Here is a 21,438-nt window from a genome sequence, read left to right as displayed (position 1 = left end):
CTCCCACTGGAACTTGTTATTTTACATAAGATGTAACTACCCATATACCTTTTTGTGAGAAAAAGGTATTTTATGTTGTATTGTATGTAAATATAATATACACCCAGCACAGTGGAGAAAATAAAGGAAAACTGAAGAGACAGCAACCTTTTTGGGAATCGAAATGATACATTCGTTGATCTGGTTCGTGAGAGTACTACACAATATGCTCCTCTAGGCCATACTGCCAGAGTCTATATAAATTCGAAGTTGTCTTTCGCACTGGCCAGTCGACACTTCTCTTCCAATGGGAACGCCGCTTAAACTTTAAAACAAACTATTTTCGAAACTGGAACACCGAAGTGAACACTTGACTCTTAAATTTGCGAATTTGTGGTGTGAATGAACTTTTTTGTGATAAGTTTAAATTTGGAATTTTTGTGAAAAAAAGGTAAGTTTGTTTTAAAATAATTTGAGAACTTGTTTATAATAATAATTTGGTTTAATTAAAGTATTTAAAAAAAATACTAAAATATTAATTTGTCTATGATGATGGTTTGAGTGATGATATTAACATACCGAATTATATTTACAAAATATTTTTTTTTAATTTTATCTCGTCGATTATAAATTATTTAATTATAATTATATTTCAAATGTTTATTTTAAATTTTTTAAATTTGTTTTTGTGTAAGAATAATTTAAAAAAATTCAGAAGCATTAAACTTACAACGAATGTTTGAACTATTGTTTCTTAGTTTTTACATTTTACGGCAGGAATATGATAATAACCATGAGAAGTGGAATTAGTTTCATTGCATTCCCTGCCGCAGATAATGTTTTAAAATTCGCATAGGAGTTGGCGCTGTCGGCGCTAGATCATGAGGTCATGGGTTCATTCTCGGTAGAATTAATAAGGGAAACAAACTTTCAGTCTTTACTCTACTTTGGTATTGGTAATACAGGGAATTCCCAAATTCGAAACCGGATAATTTGTGAGGTTATTTGGGACATTATTATTATAAGTTCGTTTTTAAAGTGCGCTTGAATAAATTTTAATATTTTTATTAACTGCCTCCGTGGCCGAACGGTTACCGTGCCGCCACGCAGAGATCCCAGGTTTGATTCGTCCTGGTCGGGAGAAATTTTTGTATGGCCTCCATTTATTTATCTCGTGTATTTGGGTGTAATTTGTGGTTGTCTATGTGTGTGTCCATGGCACACACATAAACACAAGGTTTCCCTAGTGCGGGGCTATGTTGAGTGTGTGTGAGTGTGTGCGTTATTTTTTTTTTATATATTGCAAAATGACGATGAGATCGACGTCTTAGCATGCGCACTTAAATATACCTTTAATTTTTTTAGTCTAGTATCTTTTGGACCCTTAATCGATTATCAGCTTGTTAAAAATTTACTAATAAAAAAATAATTACCCTTTCCTTTCGGTTTGCAAAAAACTTTTTTATACAAAAATAAGTGCGCATTTGACCTCCATCTCACCTGATGGAAAGTGACGATGAGGTCAACGATGTAGCATACACACCTAAATAATGTCTATTCGCTTTCACCATGAAAGGCTCTAGTTATAGCGTTCGGGAAATAAGTCCGCAGGCAGGGAATTCCTCTCCCTAGCCGCCCGCCATATAAATGTGGAAACATTTCGTGCGAATACTGATATCCTGAATATCCAAAACATACGAGTGGTACCCCAAGCTACGTCTAGTCCCCCTAAACCAAAAGTCACAAAAGTTTCACTAAACCAAAAGTCGTCGAAATCAGCATAAAAATGCAGGATATATTATTATTATGAGGTGACATAAAAACAAACAAATGAGTTTTAAACATTTGCGAAAGGGCAAAAAGAAACATAAAATAATAATATAAAAAATCATTTATAATTTCAAGTTCTGCTTAATAATTTCGTAACGGATGCGATGAGTAAACAATTCCAGGTTGACGTTATTTGTTCGTATTACAGTAAGACTTTTGTACAGAATCGACACTCTGTCCTTTTCAGAAAATTTAATAATATTGACATTAGTGATGATTTGTTCTAGTGGTTCTCTTTGTATATTAACAAGTAGTGTTAGATAATTGTTATCAACAACTACATCTTCAGATAGGTAACTGTTCATAACGGTGTCCCTCAAGGACCATTACTGGGGCCGCTTCTATTTGTGGTCTTTGTGAGTGATGTTGTTCTGCACCACCGCTCATTTCAATTATTGTGTTACTAAGTGTATCTGATTTTGAAAAATCGGGTCCTGTTCGCGTTGATGATTATTATGAGGTCAGTGAATTAGACCTGAATGTCTGAGAGTCGTATTTCAGAATTCTACTCAATGCTCAAGTCAGGATTTGAGCAGACTTGAGTATGATTTCAAGCACAGGAAATACGACCCTAATGGCAAGGACTTGAGTATGATTTTCAGTGCTCACTGCAATACTCAAGTCCTGACTTGAGTGACTTGAGGAATACGACCCTTAAAATGCTATGTTCTTAAAATTTGATCGAAAATGGAATATTATCCTATCCGATTGTGTTCTGTAGGAAGAAAAGCTGCAAAAATCTGGGAGATATTCACGGTTTCAAGTTACTCTTTGACACGCGTATTAATTTTGTAATTACCACAGCCATTAGGGCATTGGAATTTGTAGTGCGTGGTTTGGTAAACTTTCAAATTGCAAAAAATGATTAAAATATTATATGTACTTGCAAAATCTTGTACTGGGTTATTATCTCATTATAAAGTGGATGTATTAGATGTACGCAGAAAAATGTATTCGTTATTTGTGCTTCAAAATTAATCAGTAATATCTTTGTAGTTATTTAGATATTTGTAAAAGACATATAAAATATCACTGACTGTCCCGAGCTCTCATATTTGGGTATGGTTACAAGGTTATATGGCTTACAGTTTAACTGTCTCCTTGGCCGAACGGTTACCATGCCGGACTGGCACGCAGAGGTCCCAGGTTCGATTCCCGGGCCGGGAGAAATATTTGTAAGTCCAACATTTATTTCTCTCATGAGTTTGGGTGTAATTTGTGGTTGTCTATGTGTGTGTCCATGGCACCCGCGATACAGGGTTTCCTTCGTGTGGGGCTATGTCGAGTGTGTGCGTTATTATATTATTATTATATATATTTTATATTTATAATTATTATAGCTAAATATCGCAGTAATAATACTTAATACGTCTCAACCTATTTTTTTTCATATATTGATCTATTCAACATTAGCTGTGCGTTCGCAAACAATTTTTTATCTATTTCGTTTTTTATCAGTCTGGCGAGTTAGGAAGTGTTGTTTATTGTAAATTTGCTTATATATTGACATATTTGTATGGATATTTTATTAGTTTGTATATTACCTTATATTAATAGGTATATTTAAATGGATGAGTAGTGTGAGTCTGACCTACTTATTGACTGCCGAAGGGCATCACTATGTCAAGCTTGTCGATGAGCTCGATCACATAGTAGGGATAGTGTTTTTTCCTTAACTTTGTAGTCTTTGTTAACTAACTGTGTTATCAATGCTTATTTCTTACTCATTTAATTTCTATGAATAGGAAACTATTTGCTTACTGTTGTTAATTTAACATCTGATATTGATTGATGCTGTGGTAGAATATGGTGTAACGGGGTGGTGTCCACAATTCGACGTCTGGGTGCTTATTTCGCTTGTGGTGCTCTTTTAGGATCAGCATCCTCTTGGGACAGTTGAAGACTTCGAGAAGCGACCTCGGCACTCCAAGGTATTCCGCCCTGTAGTGAGCCACGCCGCGGGAGCATTATGCGGGGCCGTTTCCTCTACCACCATAGACGCTGTGTGTAGAGTGCTGTCCGTGATAACAAAATTAAAAATTTGTTTATTATATGGACCATGATCGTTAGAGCGATTAGAGCATGTAACACTTGCCTTTTGAGCTTAAGAAATTCTTGGGATAGACTGGCATTGAGCGTTGGGAATGCTTCCTTAGTCTGTCTGCTAGCCATCAAAGTTGTCCAGGTGTTGTTGTGATAAGTTTTAGTCCTTAGTACATTTGTATATACCGTACATTGTCAAAGTGGCCCCTACCGCTCCCCAGTGGTGCTGAAGAGCCCTTGGGGGGCGGTAGGTGCCTCAGAAGCAATCTGAGGGCGTCGATGTTGTTTAGGGGGTGCTAACGCATTAAAAAAACAAACCAAAAAAAAACCTGAATTATCTATATAAACTACACTACATATAATATTATAACATTTTTTCCTAGTGATTTTTTGTGTTAAGTTAATATATAAAATACTTGTTTTCAATTATTTCTTGCGGTGGTGGGCGTTGAAATATAAAATAAATTATATCAAAATAAATTTTGCATAAGTGGGCGGTGAGCCAAAAAGCTTGGGAACCTATGGTATATATACCATTGGTAAGGGACGGATTCTATGCGTTCTGGTCCTACAGCATTTGTCAGAGGGCTGATGCTACCATTTATTTACATTGGTACGTGCCGCACTTCGTCACACTTTTCTCGACCCGCGCCATATTATATCCTTAAGCTGCTTAAGTACAATTTATGATAAAGGTAAAGTGACAACAAAGTTATCGTACAATATGGCTCCTATAAGAATATATCTAATTTTCAATATCCATTAGCAAAATCGACAAGTGATAGTGTGTTTAAAATATAATAATTTGAATAATAAAAATAGAATAATCAGAGTGGTTGTCCGATGTCGTTCACTTGTCATTCTGTCAAGTGAAACAAAAATTATTTATTCAAAATTGCCTTATTTGGTTCTACAATAGACACGTCGAAATTTTAAGCGCAATACTTGTAAAATTCTAATGCAAAATATACAATGTTTCTTCAAAATTCTGGTCTGTTATTTGTTCTTCATTATTTTAGATCTAAAATTGACTGTATTTTTTTACTTATTTGTTTAAGTTTCCTACTAATACAGGTTTGTCGAGTAGTTCAGGGTTGAAATTGCGTTCTTGTAAATTTCGTGAACTTTAACTGATAAAGTTTATTGATTAAAGTTTGATTTAATCGATGTAAAACTGTTATCATTTTTCAGCTGCTTTAGCTTTACCACAAAATTTAAAAAAAATCTTTAATGCAGATTTTTTTTCAATAAGTTTCAGTAAGACTTGTACTAAATCGATGTTAAAACATGTTAATTTAATTGCTGCTTTATGTCTAATTCTTATTTATAAAACGTTGTTATAATATTCCCCCTTTTTGTTCTAGTTAATTATGATGATATATTTTTTTGACAAAATAAAACGGGAAAAAAATAAAACATAATTGTGAAAACGTGTGAAAAACGGATTTGACGGTCTTAAACTTTAACTAGAAGCATAATTTATTGTATCATATGCAAATTTAGTACATTATTCAAAATAATTTACCATGTTTAAATAGACTGAACCTTTTTATTAACAATAAGTTGAAATATACAGGTAAGGTACAATAAAAGCTTAAATATTAAAAACTAAAACTAGCATTAAATTATATGAATAAAATTGGGTCCCCGTGGCAAGATAATAATAATAATAATAACGAACACTCTCATAGCCCCGCATTAGGGAAACCCTGTATCGCGGGTGCTATGGACACATGTAGAGAACCTCAAATTATACCCAAACTCACTAGAGAAATAAATGTTTCTCCCGACCCGGGAATCGAACCCGGGCCCTCTGCGTGGCAGTCCAGCATGGTGACTGTTCGGCCAGGAAGGCAGTTATGATGCCAAGATGCTGCCAGCGTTCCTCCTTTGTATGGCCCTTTCCCATTGGTTTCCCAGACAGTCTATTTTTTTTCTGGGTAAAATTTTGTACAGATGAAGGGCACTGGGACCCCACGGAACAAGGGTTTCGACTCCAAAGGCTGTAAATAAGTAGTCCGATTCAAGAGCCTGGTACTTATTGCTTTTTATTGTTTCCGCCAGCTCAGCTGCAGAGCCAGCATAAACCACAAAAGAAAAATGCATAGGTTATAAGCTACCCCTGCCACTGAGTTCCTTTTTTTCTTTAAATTTCAAATACAGTGAAGTAAAAGTCTTGACGACCTCAGTAGCCCAATCGTTTGCACCGTGAACGCTTTCGTCCCGGGTTCGATTCCCGGTAGTACCAATTTGGGAAACGAACTTTTGTAAATTGATTCTGGTTTGGGTATTCGGGGTAGTGCCTCAGAGTGAATTTCGTTGCTCTGGTACTCATAGTACAGAGAATTCCCTAGTTCGAAACCGGTTTATTTTGATTAGCGAATCATAATATTTTTCATTACCGTCTTGCAAAGTCGTACCGAGCATGTGTTTCACATTTTGCATCAAACACATTTAAAAAAAAATTACCATTTATTTCCACATAAAAATTATGCAATCAATATGAACACGGGGTTTTTTCAATAGTCAGTTATAGTGCACGTTTTCCTTAAAAAATCTTCGGAAATCGATGTTAGTTGTAAATGTAAATAGCTTTTGTGTGTTTACAGTTTATAAAATAAAATTGCTTACATTAATTACTGGTACAACATCCAAGAATTTTATTACAATAAATCAGTCAATACACGTTTAACATTTTCATTTGTAACACTTGCGTTACAAAGTTATAAGCGAGGTTGTAAACCTCTTTTCTAACACTTGATTGTTATAATCCGTCATTTGTTGTTGATGAATAAATATGGACATTTTTCTTTTGTACTTTTTCGAAATCCAGAACACGTCAAACTCGCAAATCGAAATAATTCTACACAAATATAATGCACAATTAAATAGAGCTCCTCGTGAAAGAGTTCGTCCAGGGAAATGCTGCCACCTTGCGTATTTCTGCCGTCAAGCAGTAATGTAAGCATTATTGCGTTTCGGTTTTGAAGAGTAAGGGTACTGGTGATATTACAGACACATGGGACTTTTCAACTTAGGTGTCAGGGTGACGGGCGCAGTGACAGGGCGTTTCAGTCAATCTGTGCTCAGATTTAAAGTTTTGAGCGGTACTGCAAATGTTATGCACAGGCGTGTCGTTTGCCACCGGGCACACGACTTGTTTGTCCCATCACTTGGTACTGTCCTATTTAAGCATAAAAGTTATCTAGCAGTTTCGTTCATAGAATCTTAAAACCTCTCTCTTGAAAAGTTGTCATTTTGCAGAAGTGGCCTTATTACACCAAGGTTGCGATTTTTCGTCAAAATTGTAAATAATATCAATTAGTGTTGTAAGGGGCGACATAGAACGCTGTTCACAGGTTAATTATAGGTACTTATAGTTATACTTAAAGGCCAGCGCCAAAATAACACCAACGAGTTTTTATACGTAGCAAGTACATAATGTGCTTAACAAAAACAAATGGAGATTTCTATGCTCACAAAATTATATACAAATTACTTAGAATTTAAACAAAAAAAAAAAGAACTAAAACTAAAGTATTAAACAATACAAGTAGGGTATGTTCGAGTGAGGTTGTACGCGCTTGTCGTGGACTTATCCGGACGGATTTTGACAGGTTTTGTTATTTGTGCATACTATTAAACTTAAAGGAAACGTTTCCAGGTTAAAGAAGGTTAAAGAAGTTAAAAAGTATGATATTTCCAAAGCTAACACATGCACACACAATTTACAATACAAACATGTTAAAAAAAGCAAGTCAGTCTCCAATCTTCAATAGCCAGCGGGCAGGTGAATGGACGGTCCTCGCATTTCGAGGGCAACCCCGACTCTCGCTATCGCTGCCACGTGACAGATTTTCGACTTTATTTTGTTTCTTAAAAGTTGGAACATTTTTGCAGGACATATTTTCTTTTGAAACGAATTTTCTTTTTAATTAGTTTAAACGATTTTAATGAGATGTCGCTACGATGCTCCAAGCCCAAAAGGCGGAAAAAACAAATTTGACAGTTGTAAAGTCTTGAGAACACGGGGCTATTATAATATACATTACCTTAAGTAAATGTAAAATAAGATGTACTGTTCTCAATTTGCACGTTTTCGGCAAATACATCGTAAGTATTAAATTTAGCATAATGATTGTTAAAACATTATATAAATTTAGTGTCAAGTACAAAATTAAGACAATCTGTTTAAACATTTGACTCAAAATAAAGTATGTTCTTCTTACCCCACCTGACCACTTACTACTACTAAAGATTTGACAGTGTGCACATAATTTTTGTATACAAGATCATTGATGTGCAGCAGAATATGAAATAATAATAATGGTTGGTCCAGTTAAGTAGCGCAATATAAGCAACAAAGCATGGCATAATGACTTGTTGCAAACAATTCGGCGCGCATTTGTTTTCATTTATCCAGGTCAATGTTGGTGAAACCTTCACCTTGATTTGTTCTCAGCTCAATAAGATTAACAGACAATTTTTTAGACTTTTTTAGATATGTTTTGGCTGTAAAAAATAACTGTTCTCATTGAGTAATTTAACAATTACGCAAAAATTTATATTGTTTTCTTTATTGATTTATTTACTAAATAAAGATTTGATTTTATAGAATTTAAATTAAGTTAAATATAACATTTGCCTACTTTATTGTACACGATAACAGTAAATTAAAAGAAGCACCAAAATATATTAAGAACAGATTGTCTTACTATACGAACAAGTTCTGTTTTGGGTTTTGGTTCAAAATCAGAATAAAACTATAGCTGATAATTCATGGACAGTAACAACGTTTGCCGTTAAATTAATGTTAGAACATGATTGTACGGGGTATCCGGTTTCCTATATGGACCAAAAACTAACTAAGTATGCTTTTTGCAGTGCGATTTTTATGTATTTTTCGTGCAGTTGCCGTCTACTGTTTTCCCATACTGTTACTACAACGCACTCACATAATACAATGACTTTCACGCACACATTTTGACTCATCCGAAGAACATAGTCCGATGTGTTTATAAAACGAAAATAGGATAAATACATAATCTCCTTATTCAAAATAAGGCCTAGCTATAGGTGTTTTCATAATTTGATGTATTATTTCATTTCGGAAATATAAAATCGATCTGATATCCACAACTAAAAACAGCGAATGAAATATATAATGTCCTGAGAATAAGCAGTCTTGCACATAGGTCTTTGTTCTACGGATGAGTCGATTTGTGGACGTCACATTAAGACAGTACCCTCACGTACGGTGGATACCGACGTGTTTGTATGAGGTGATATACTGATATCATGTACTTGTTTCACCTCATACAAACACGTCGGTGAACTTGGCCATTGAACTTTCCAACGTCAAAAGTAGGTTTTTACTAAATTTTTCTGTCTAAAACGCATGTTTTTATTTCAATATGACACAACACTGCCGTGTTTAAGATAATAACAGTCTATATGTATTACAAACATACTTAGATCTCGTCCAGTTCGTATCAGTTCCAAATGACGGTCTTAAATGTTACAGGGATAATTTTATCTCAAGGTGCACAGAAGAGAGATACGAGAGATTCGTATTTTCTCGGATTCGTAACGGACTTCGTGCACAAGCGTCATCCGAAGTGGATCCGAGTTTTCTAGATTTGTATAGTCTCAAATCGGATGCAGTGGGCCAACGCACTTACTGTTAATATTGTAAACATGGCAGAACAGCAATCAGCCACTGTCATAGCCGTACTTTCTTTTATACAAAATGATGACGGGGCCAGTTGTCAATGATAACCCGAAATATATTCACAGAAGGAAGTCTCATAAGCACAGTATTTAAAAAGATATGAAAAAAAAATTGTTGAAGATTTGAATTGAAATTTAAATGTGACCACATCTGAGGTACCTTCTTTCCAACAAAAAAAGAATCATCAAAATTGATTCACAAATGGCGGAGTTGTCGCGTAACATACATACAAAAAAACACACAGACAAATTGATAACCCCCTCCTTTTTTATAAGTTGGTTAAAAAGAATATAAGTTCACTGTATAATATAGGACCACCAACTAGTAAAGCCTGTTCGCAGCAGGTTAATGTCCTTGCAAAATAATTTCTATGCCTGACCTTGAATCCGTCAGAGCCTTCTCGAAGGACTTGTCAACAACACGCTGGGCTTTAAATTTCGGACTTATCATAAGTTGAATATGGTTACATTTACAACTCAAGTAGAAAGGTGAATATTGTTTGCCCTTGTCTGCGCCTTTATTTGGGTCAATACCTCCCGTCTTAACTTACTAACTTCACGGGATAATCAATTATCGTAGTCTGTGTGGAGAACTTATGGTTTTTTTTGTTCATGCAACGGAAGCACCATAAATAAAATTATAATTTAGTTATATAAATAAATGTAGGATATGTTATATTGAACGTAGCCATAAAACTCTAATTAACAGTCGATACTACCTCAGCTCGAATTGTAATTTTTCCCATACTAATACGGTTCATTTTGCTTGGGTCGAACGGCAGGGACACTGGCTTTATTTCAGAATATTTTTTTTATAAACGAAATTAATGCCATTTGAAATATGTATATCGTATAGTACACGTGTTCTATTTAGTTCAGTTGATATTAAACAAATCACTGGTATATGTAAAGTACCTATTAAATACAGCGATTTTCTTGTAAAATTTCGAAGTAAGTTTGTATTATTACCTATAGTGATAATTTCTAGAAATCATGTTGTCACACCGTATAGTAATCACAGTACTCAATGTATATCCTCAATTTTATTATATATTTTTTCCACAGTGATTGATTCAACACTGTCACTGTTGCGGAATGCCAAAGCCTTTTGAGGTTGTATGGACTCTTAAGAATGTAACGTTAGGAAGGTGGTGAGACGAAGCGAGACAAGAATTGAAATCTCGCTATCGACACCTAATAAATAAACACATGGCTGAAGTAACCTGTCCCGTAAATTATTATTAATAAATATGTTAATATGTCAACAGAAGAAGAATCAAATGAAGCCATCTTTTTTTAAATCTCAAATCGTACGTATCGCGAGTTTCTGGGGTACCAGAAACTCGCGATTGATATTAAGAGCCATCGTGAGCTCCCACGAGATTGTGCGGGTACTCGCGAGCTCGCGCGACAAATCGTGTTTCCGTTGCAGAGTATGTAGGCAGCAATGCGGTTCAATATTACATCAAATAAATATTGCAAATCTCGTCAATCCAGATCATTTCCACCGAAGATGCGTTACGAGAGAATTCAAATTTTTCCATACAAATTTCAATCCACGTCTCGCCTTGCTAGTGGAAACTTTGTTCCACTAGCAGAAAAGCACCTTAAGAGTGAAGTACAGGAATGAGTGAGTAACAGAATGAAGAAGAAAAACGGAGACGGGTGAAGAGCAGTGAGACAGAGATAATTTTGTTTTTTTTCTGCACGTGGCTCATGTCTTTTGTAAAAAATTATGAAAATAAAGGAGAAGAAGTTAGATTTTATTATCGAGAAGGAATTTCCCCGTCTCACGTAAATAACTAAATTACAACAGTAAATAGGACTAAAATATTGGGTACTACAGTAGGTCGTAGTTTGTACAATGAAACTCGAGGGCAAATTGAACTCATTTCGGGAACGTGCGCGCATGCCGAAACCTTGTTTTTGCGCCGTTCACTTCCGACGCTGCAAGGAGACCCTTAACGAAGGTTAAAAAACAATTATATTGCCCTAAAATATATGCGTGTAATAAAATTGCATCAGACTGTAAAAAAAGGGTCCGGCTGCTAACGAAGACTGAGCAACAGGAAAGAACATTATTTACAATTTATTAAAAAAACAGAAAAAAATGAGATGTGCACGAGCGAAATGAAGTGTGCGATTCGTTCTGTGTACCATTTAGGTTCGTTCTCAAATTTCTCTCAGAAAAAAGTTTAAGGAGACTGGTATCATGACTGTGGCATCACAGTACATTTACTCAAATATTTTGTATGCCCGTAAAAATTTACATAATTTCGTTAACAAAGAAGATATCCATAATATTAATCTTAGCACTAAGTCCAAACTCATGGTACCACGATTTCGTTTAATAAAGGTAAACGATTCTTTTATGGGGAACTGTGTACGTTTTACAAAAAGATTCCGGAGCATATATTAAGATTACCTTTTCCTAGGTTTAAAACTCATATTAATTATGAAAAGTCATATTACAAAATTGTAGACTACGTGTTAGATAAAGATGTATGGAAAGACAACGTGAGTCTAGATTCCACACAAATATGATTCAAAATGTATTCTAGCATTTAAGTTTATTTGAAAAGAGCAATCAAAAGAGAGAGTTTCTTGTTCGTTGTTCTCAGGGAGGTCAGCGTAGTGAATGAGCAGTAGCTTAAAAAATGACGTTTTCAAGTGTACCTAAATATTTTACCTATGGAATAAATTATTATTTAACTTTGACTTCGACTTTGAACATTCAAAGCAGACAAAACAAGAACAAAAATTTTAGTCATAAAATTGAGTGCCCCCAGATACTAAATAAATTTAACATGCGTGTTCCGGTAAGATACCTTTGGAATAAAGTAGCTCCTCTGTTTCCACTTTCCACCGCTACGATGAACAGTTTCTGGGTCAAATTCTCCCATCTCAAGACTACGTAAATTGGTAAATAAATATAGTGACCGACTTGACACAGATTCGCACTGACTCACCTCAGCAGGATACGTTGCGTTATATAATGACTCCCAATTAATTTTTTTTTTTGTTTTGCTGTTGTCGATTTCTTTTTTAATTAATCTTAAATCATGTTGTCAATTTTATAGTCTTATTACGTAAAATAAAATAAAAGTAATAAATTAAGTAAAATAAAATGCGCCAAGAACATTTAAATTCGCACCGAAACACACGGCATTGTACTACACGTTTTTTTGCAGTACAAATCTTACCGAATAAACAGTAGCGTATACATTAGATATAGAACCCTTCATACGGTGTTTGTCCTGCAAAATCGCAACGTACGCAGCTCTATACGTTTATCGAATACGCAACGGACTTATCAAGCAACTCGAATGAACTTTAACGTATTCGGTGTGCAGTGGCACATAGTGTTCACACGGCGTGAAATCATACGTTTTTTATCGAATAGTCACCGAACAAGCGGCGTTTTTTGAAGTATCTTTTGGAAGGAACGCATAATTTTATTAACACAAAATGACCGGCGAATCTTCTGTGGACAACGATTTATTTATTGATATCTTTAGTAGAACAAAGGTCCTTTTGTTTTGTGGGACAAAACTATGGAATTTTATAAATCCAATACCTTCTGATCTTCCGGTGGCAAAGCCGTTGGCGTCTTCTATGCCAATATAAAAGTGCAACAAAGCGTGAATCCACCACAGATACATGAAAATATATCGTGTGATCACCCCGCTGTCTATCTGTTTATATTCGAATACGTTAAAAAGCGCGCAGGACAATGCCATGTGAACCAAGGCTTCGTTGGTGTAATAAGACCACTTCTACAAAATGACACTTAAAGATTCTACTAAAGAAATCAGTCGATATTATAACAGGTTTATGCAGAAAAAGGAGACTTATAAAATTTCATACATAGATTATTTGTTTCAAGTGCTCACATGCAAACGTAGTCAAAAACATCATACGGTTTATTAATTATCCACGTTGCCTACTTAGACATGCAATTCTCTGTCGGTAAATTTACAGTAGGTGAAACTATAATCAATTTTGTAAACTGCCCTATGCTATGAGGTAAAATTTGATAAAGAATACGTGTATGATCACTAGATATAACACAGCGAACCAACAATTCGCATCTTTGATGTAATAAGTAGTAATATAGGTCAGTGACATGTGGCTTTATTATACCAAGGATACGAATTTATGATTTCAACCTAAAACTAAACTGTCTAATAGGCTACCTATATGTATAAAACACAATAATCTCAGTACAGAGTACTAAAAACCGACCTTTGTAGTATTATTATGTCAAAATAAACAAGATTGATTACAAGAGTGAGATCACCACAAGATAATCAATAATGTTTATGTTGTCAGATACGAATTCTGTAATATGGCAAGGGTCAAAACGAAGTGAAAAAATAATAAACAAAATCGTAATTGAATCCGTTCTTAATTTCAAAATGGCCACCGTAAAGATAATATATGTATATGATTATGATTTTGTAAAAATTGTCAGAAAATTAATCTATTGAAGACAAATTACGAAAAAATGTCGGACAATTAAACTGTTGATGAATAATCTTAGTACAGAGTCAAAAGTTATTCACCTTTGGTTTCCCACCCATAGAGGTGGAATATTTTCTTCATATTAAAATGGGACCACCACTGAGGTAGCCTCTTTCCAAAAAAAAAGAATCATCAAAATGGGTTCACAAATATCGGAGTCATCGCGTTAAGCTTTCTACACACCGAGCCTGCTAACCCGGCGTTAACACAAGGTTCGTGTCGGCCTTATTTCTAATCTAATCCTGTACATGATTGTAGAAACAAGGCCGCCTATACTAACCCGTCAGGTGTGTAGAAAGCTTTACATATATACCAAAAAAACATACAGTCAAATTTACAAACCTCCTCCTTTTTGTGAAGTCAGTTAAAAATTAAATCTAAGATCTGACAACATAGCCAACTAAGTGAGAGTCAGAATGGCGGGTGTACCTTAACGGATCCTGACAAATTTGGTATCAAAAAATGTACCTAATTTGTACTATTTAGTACCTGTGTTTAAAAAATTTGTACCTCCATCAGAACGAAGTTATAGCAATATCAAAGGTACACTCGCCGTATTGACTGTCAATATGGCGGGTGTACCTCGGATTACCAGTATTTATTTAATAACTATAAAAACTGATTATCCCAAAAACTTGTACCGTAATAGTATTCTAAAATAAAGGAAACTCCAGCTCGATCTGCTGGTTAGTTTCTGAGAAATAAGACAAAATATGTTGAGATTTCAGAGTGCCGTGTGCATCTTAACGAATCCTGACATATTTGGTACAAAAAAAATGTACGAAAATTGTACTTTGTAATCAAAATTGTAAATATTTTCGAAATTTAAAAAAAATATATTTCCGACATTTATTTTGGGTAACTAGGCAAAGGTTCCAACATACAGCCTCTTCATATGTCAGTATCTTTCCTTGTTTTGATTGAAAAGGTTGCAAGCGCGTATCCTTAATAAAGTTATGTGGTCGTTCATTTGCACTTTCTTTTTCGTTACTTCTTTCTTTGTTTGAAACATATTTACTACATTGTTCACTACTTACTACATTGAACACTTTCATCCGAGTGATATATGGTGCTTTATACTACACTCATAATAATCAATAAACTAAACACAAATTGAAAATTGCAAGCATTTCCCGTGCGCGCGTTTTCCACTTGGTTCTTTTTAAAATTATGAATCAGAAAGGCTAATATCATTGACTTGGAGGAAAAACTTTTTGTCGTTTGACCTATAATGATGGTTACCATGGTTAGAACTTGATTTACTTACATAATCTTCATAAAAGGATTTACGGATTTAGATACACTTTTTCCTCCCGCGTTAAAATATGACAGAAATGACATAAAGTCATCTTACTTTCTTAAACTTGTATCTTAAGATGATCTTAAAGCACAAAGTTACTGAAATGCAAAATATGGGTTATATATACAAATTTTGCAGGCGGATTTCACATCACATTTCCTTCATATTCACATATTGACTTTTACCTATTCTTAAAGTAATGCATCCAAATTAACACCCTTGGAAAGAAATTCAATATAAATAGAAAGTTTTGCCATATCCTGAATGATTACTCTTTATAAGATACGAGTTTGAGAAAGTAAGGCATCGATAAGTAGTATAATAATACAAGTATGGTCACCAACTCCATACAAATGTAGCAGCGCGGTTGTATACATATAAGCCGCGCACAAACGCGCTGTTACGTATGAATGAATTATGGAATGACATTCTTTCTGACCCATGTTTCAAAGTATAAGCACTTTCCGAGCGTATAGTACAAAGCAATAACATAAATCAACAGCAGCAGCTTAGATCCTAGAACTAGGGAACTAGCCCCAGTTCTAGTATTTTATCTTTCTAATAAGTATCTTAGTTTTAATATAACTCTATATCACTTGCGATTACACACTTGGTGATACAAAAATATTGAATACAAATTTAAAATTTGCGCATATAATGCGAAAATAAAAAAAATAAATTAAAAAAGATTTTTTTGTATTCTATTCTGCATTTTCTAAATTCCATTTATTATATAGAAACATTTAATCGATTTAAATATTTTCAACTGACTTCAAAAAGGAGGAGGTTCTCAATTCGGCTAGATTATTTTTATGTGTATGTTACGCGGTTACCCAATATTTGTGAACCCATTTCCATGATTCTTTTTTGTTGGAAAGGGGGTAACTGACTGAGTAGTGGTCTCATTCAAATTTGAAGAATATATATTCCACTTATAAGGGTTACAAATTGGGGGATGAATCAGACTTATTATTAGACTTCACCTACTTTCCAATAACCGATTCCAAGAAAACTTGGCAATTAGATGTAATTCCACAACTTTTTGACCTATATGCCTGTTCTCTGTGTAAGTACAATAAAATAGCTTTATTTGTAATGTGTTATGGAATATAATAACAGTTTGTAATGTAATATATTTAATATGATTTTAGTAGATACAATATATAATACCCAAGGGCCGGCAGCTACCTTGCCCAACGCATTAGCATAGCAATATAAAGGGGGAACGCTGCCAGCAACTTGGACACCATGCCACAAGGGCCCAATTTCATTGTAGTTAATAATGTCGAACAAGTGATAGTTTTGGCAACACTATTGTATTAGGTTAGTCCTGTAATAATAGTTGCTAGCTTATGTATGTAAAATAAATTGAAATAAATTTTGAGGTAGGTACTGTTTTTTGACAAAAAATTTATAATTTTTAAAAGTCGAATCGGAACGTCGACCTAAGGTGTATTAGGTTAATGACCATAAGTAAAGACTGGGCATTACATGTCTGTAGTTAGTTTTAGTTTAAGTACACCTGCCTGCCTACCTGCATTGGGAAACAGCTAGCCAAGGCCAATTGCAGCAAGATTACGAACGCTTGCGAAATCTTCGTTTACTACTATTAAAACTCAAGGAAACTATGAAAACCCTGCCAATAACCTCTCGTCTCTTACTTCGAATACGAAGATGAATGTATTTCGTACTAATTTTAAACCTTTTAACATTTCCATCATAAAAACAAACAAAATTTTAAGTGAAATATCACAATGTTTTAAAACCATGACATTATTTAGTAAAAGTAGAGTTCCTTCTGAAAGAGTTAATCCAGGTTTGTACTGCCACCTTACCTGTTTCTGCCGCCAAGTAGTAATGTGAACATTACTGCATCCCGGTATCAAAGGGTAAAGGTGCTGGTTGAAATTATAGGCACATGCGACTTGTCAACTTATGCCTCTGGGTGTCGGGCACAGTGACTGTGCCCCTCAAATCTTTGCCATTAAGAGTTCTAAGTGGCACTGAATCTGTTAGGGACAGGCGTGGAGTATTTTCACAATTTTTTTTTTTTGTGAAAATACTCCACTAGTTTGTTATAACTATTAATACAAAGATCGAACACGAACACTAAAATAAAATCTTCGATTCGGCTGGATTTGAACCAGCGTCTTCAGCATACCGTAACGAACGATTTTTTCTTAGTGTTCGATCTTTGTATTAATAATTATAACAAACTAGTGGAGTTGTTTCACAAAAAATAGTTTAATATCATGGCAGTAGAACATACTCAATAAACTAATATATTAATATTCATAACATCTTTTGTGTTAAATAATTTGTACTAGGTACACCTTTTACAAATCAATGCAAATTTTCATTATGGGTAGTAAAAATATATGTCCAAATTGCTTAAAACTTGTTGCTTTATGTACGTACGAGAATTTTAGTCACTTTGTTAGTTTTTATAAACAAACTGGTATATTGTTTTCTCATTAATTACTTATTTAATATAAATGTCAGTTTTCATTGCCGCCGTGGTAGCCTAATGATTTGACCTACCGCCTCTCAAGCAAAGTGTCGTAGGTTCGAATCCGGACTTGCACCTCTGATTATTTCGGTATTTATGACCGAAATTTAATTTGAAATTTACCATGAGCTTTTCGGAGAAGGAAAACACCGTGATGAAACCTGCACACATCGATTAAGCAATGTGTGTGAAGTTCTCAATCCATATTGGGCTCGCACGGGAGGCCCAAGCCCTTTCATTGTTAGAGGAAGCTTGTGCTCAGCAGTGGGACACACTACTATAAAAAAAGTTTCTTTATTTAGGTATACACCCATTAATAAATTTAACATTATTAATTATTAATTGATTAATAATTATATAACGTTATATAATAATAATAACTATACAAGCTTAGTATATAAAATTATGTATATAAAATTGTACATGCAGTTTGACTGCAATATCAAATGAGCCTGTCAAGAAAAAAATATCAAACCACGCAGGTTACAAAAATTTATATACAATCTGATATTTGTAATGCGAATTTACAATTAAAATAAATAGTTACTTGTCTCAAAAATTAGTAAAAAAACATGTATAAATAAAAATGCAAGCATAAATTTGAGCACTGGACTGTATTTTATTAAATTAATAAGAAAAAGACGCCAGCATCGAGTACAGCCAAATTGGAAGAGGAACGAACCAAAATATGTTGCCACCACAATAAAATCTAATTATTGCCAATAACCTTTTGACAGTTCTACTATTTCTACTTTCATGTTTATAAAGTAATTAAACAAAAGATAATAAGGTACATATTACAAAATCGGCAAACTTGAACCTTTGCAATCAGAAAAACAAGTACTAAAAGTCGGTCAAAGGTAACCCGTTATGCGATGTACAATTATCTACACGCTCAAGTGTTCATTAGTGTTTAACGCTATAAGTAAACGATAAATTTTCGATATGACGATGACCAGAGAGACACGAGATGTTGGTCGATCTAATAGCAATTAATTATTTATCTTTGCTTGAATTATGAAATCCTTTCAGTTGTTCAAGAACATCACTTTTTCTTACTAGTGGATTCAGTTGGATTTCTGTGTGTGAATTACGCTTAATAGAATAATCTCCTAAAATAATAACCTTATGTGCTTATTTAAATGGTTACAAACACAAACTTAAGATGAGACCGAAAACATTTTGTTAATACAATTATATTGTTTGACGCTTTCCTCTTTAATTTACTTAGTATTACAATTTGTATGTATCAGTGTTAGCATAAAGCATAATAAATAAATAGAAACAAAAAAAATCCCCCTGTAAAACAGCACAAACAACATAACTACCTATACTTACATGACATTTACACTATTCTATATACGAATTCATAACCAGTTGTAAAATATTTGTAATTTTGTTTGCTGACGGAGGATCGTCATCAGTTCCCAAAGTACAGGGTTACCCTACTTTGGGAACCGATTGATGGCCTGTCCACTGTTTTTTGTCAGTTTTTGCACAACCATAATTTGTATGTATTTTGTCACCTATGGTGTTACCGTTGTACTGAATAAATTATTATTATTATAATCTTTATTTCATAAGCTGTTTATTAATGACACTTGAAATCGACACAGATTAAACTGTACTACTCATTCATAAGGTAGATTCCCTTGACTAGAAAGGATAAGAAACTTTACACATTTGTCACATAAAATATTTATTTTAAATATCATAGAATGAGATAACTTGCAAGAGCTAAACGGGGCACTACAATGGATTTTTGTAATCGAAGTACGCAGAAGCTTTATAATAGTTCTAATAAATTGATAATGAATGTACTTAATTTTTATTATTTTTCGCTATAGTTATAAATCTCGTTCATGGCAAATTTTGTATACCAAACGAAATGTCGTTATATAACCTTCAGTGTATCGTTTTTGTTTCACTAAGGATTGTATGAATTAACTCATAATAAATAGCACACTGTTGGACAAAAGCATTGAACCACAATCTCATCTGGATGATTCTTCATTTTGCGATGAAAGGTCAAATCTTTCTTGCTATCCATACGTCAAAGTGCTTTTATCACACGAAAATCATAAAAGTAATACGAACTACATCAAAACATATTTCGGATATAAATCGCGTATCATATAATTATTTTAATTAGAATAAATTAATAGTACATTGTGTAAAGGACGGGAAATAAGAAATTACTAACGACGGTCTATTAGAATATAAATAACTCGAGTTTTATATTTCTTTGACGGCACGGACGGCCGTGATACATACTATTACATACAATCTTTTTCATCACATTTGCGAAGAATAAATGCAATCTTTATTTCTTGTATGAATAAATATGGTTCACAACCATTGACTTACAATTATATGGACGTCGGGTCCGCGCTAAAAAGTGTCCGCACTTGTAAGGCGCTAAAATCGTATACAGAGCGCTACCTCCGCTTTAGTCTTCATTTGTTCTACTGACAGCGCGATACTGCGATGACATTACAATTTAAATTTCGAATAGGTTGACTTGTGACATTTTTTTCGTGGTTTTTGCTTAGAGGATGGAAAAAAATAAAAGAAAGGAGCTGCCCTAAGTACAGAATCAACGTGCATATTACCAAAATTTGAAAGTTACAAATGGCGGATTTCTTTAGTGTTGTACCATAATCTATCGATAAGTCATTATCGACATGCAAATGTATGGCTTGAATTTTTGTTTCTTTAGTTTACTGTAACCAAAGTATGCCTAAACAAACACAAGTCTGATAATTTAATCTCGAGTGGTATATTATTATAAATGTCAACACACATTTTTAAACTTCAAAAAAAATTTATTTTCAACATTACAACTGGTAACTTATTTAGTAAAAGTCACCAAACTGCTGTGCAGTTTGTTGGCGACATGCGCATTCTTGCTTAATTATACCTACTTTACTTGTATTTAACATTACGTAGTATTAATTGTACTTACTAAATAAAATATAAAAATTACTTTAAGAGGTACGCCTTTAACTTACATTTTAGTACATATTTACATAACGTCTTTTAACTAACCGTCAAGTACAAGTCTATTCAGGTTTCTGCGGATTCTAGTATTCCCGTTAATTCCCGGGCTTTCTTAAGCAAATGAATCTATCAAGCAATTTTAACACAGAAATAATGGAAGTAGTTGTAAAAATCAATTATCGGAAATCAACAATTATCATGTACTAGCTTTTCCCCACGACTTCGTCCGCGTACAATTTTTATACAAATGAAAAATATTCAAGTATGAACCAAATCGCACCACGTGTTAAAAAGTTACCATACAAACTTTATTACCCCATTTCGCCGCATTTTTTAAAAACTGTCATGCCATTTTTTTACCATTTTTATTGTAAAATATTTATGCAAAGTTTCGTCTTTGTAATTTCAAGGAATATTATTTTTCATGCAAACGTTTTTAACCGTTTTCGCCCTCTTAGGGGATGAGTTTGAAAAATCCGTTCTTAGTACTCCTTCACTAAATAAAATTAACATACCCTCAAGT

General features: G+C 34.0%; 1 protein-coding gene across 1 annotated transcript in view; it reads left to right on the top strand.

Annotated features, from left to right (window-relative positions):
• The first annotated feature begins 272 nt into the window (after positions 1-272).
• Positions 273-21,438, top strand: part of LOC113232366 (tyrocidine synthase 3) — a 47,464-nt gene continuing 26,298 nt past the window's right edge. Inside the window, exon 1 of the mRNA XM_026467048.1 lies at positions 273-430. The gene's annotated coding sequence lies outside the window, so the exon portion shown is untranslated. The remainder of the gene's footprint in view (positions 431-21,438) is intronic.

The sequence above is a fragment of the Hyposmocoma kahamanoa genome, unplaced genomic scaffold (genome assembly GCF_003589595.1).
Source record: "Hyposmocoma kahamanoa isolate Upper Pololo Valley unplaced genomic scaffold, ASM358959v1 76, whole genome shotgun sequence".
Lineage (NCBI taxonomy): Eukaryota > Metazoa > Arthropoda > Insecta > Lepidoptera > Cosmopterigidae > Hyposmocoma > Hyposmocoma kahamanoa.
This window is presented reverse-complemented; position numbering and strand designations above follow the sequence as displayed.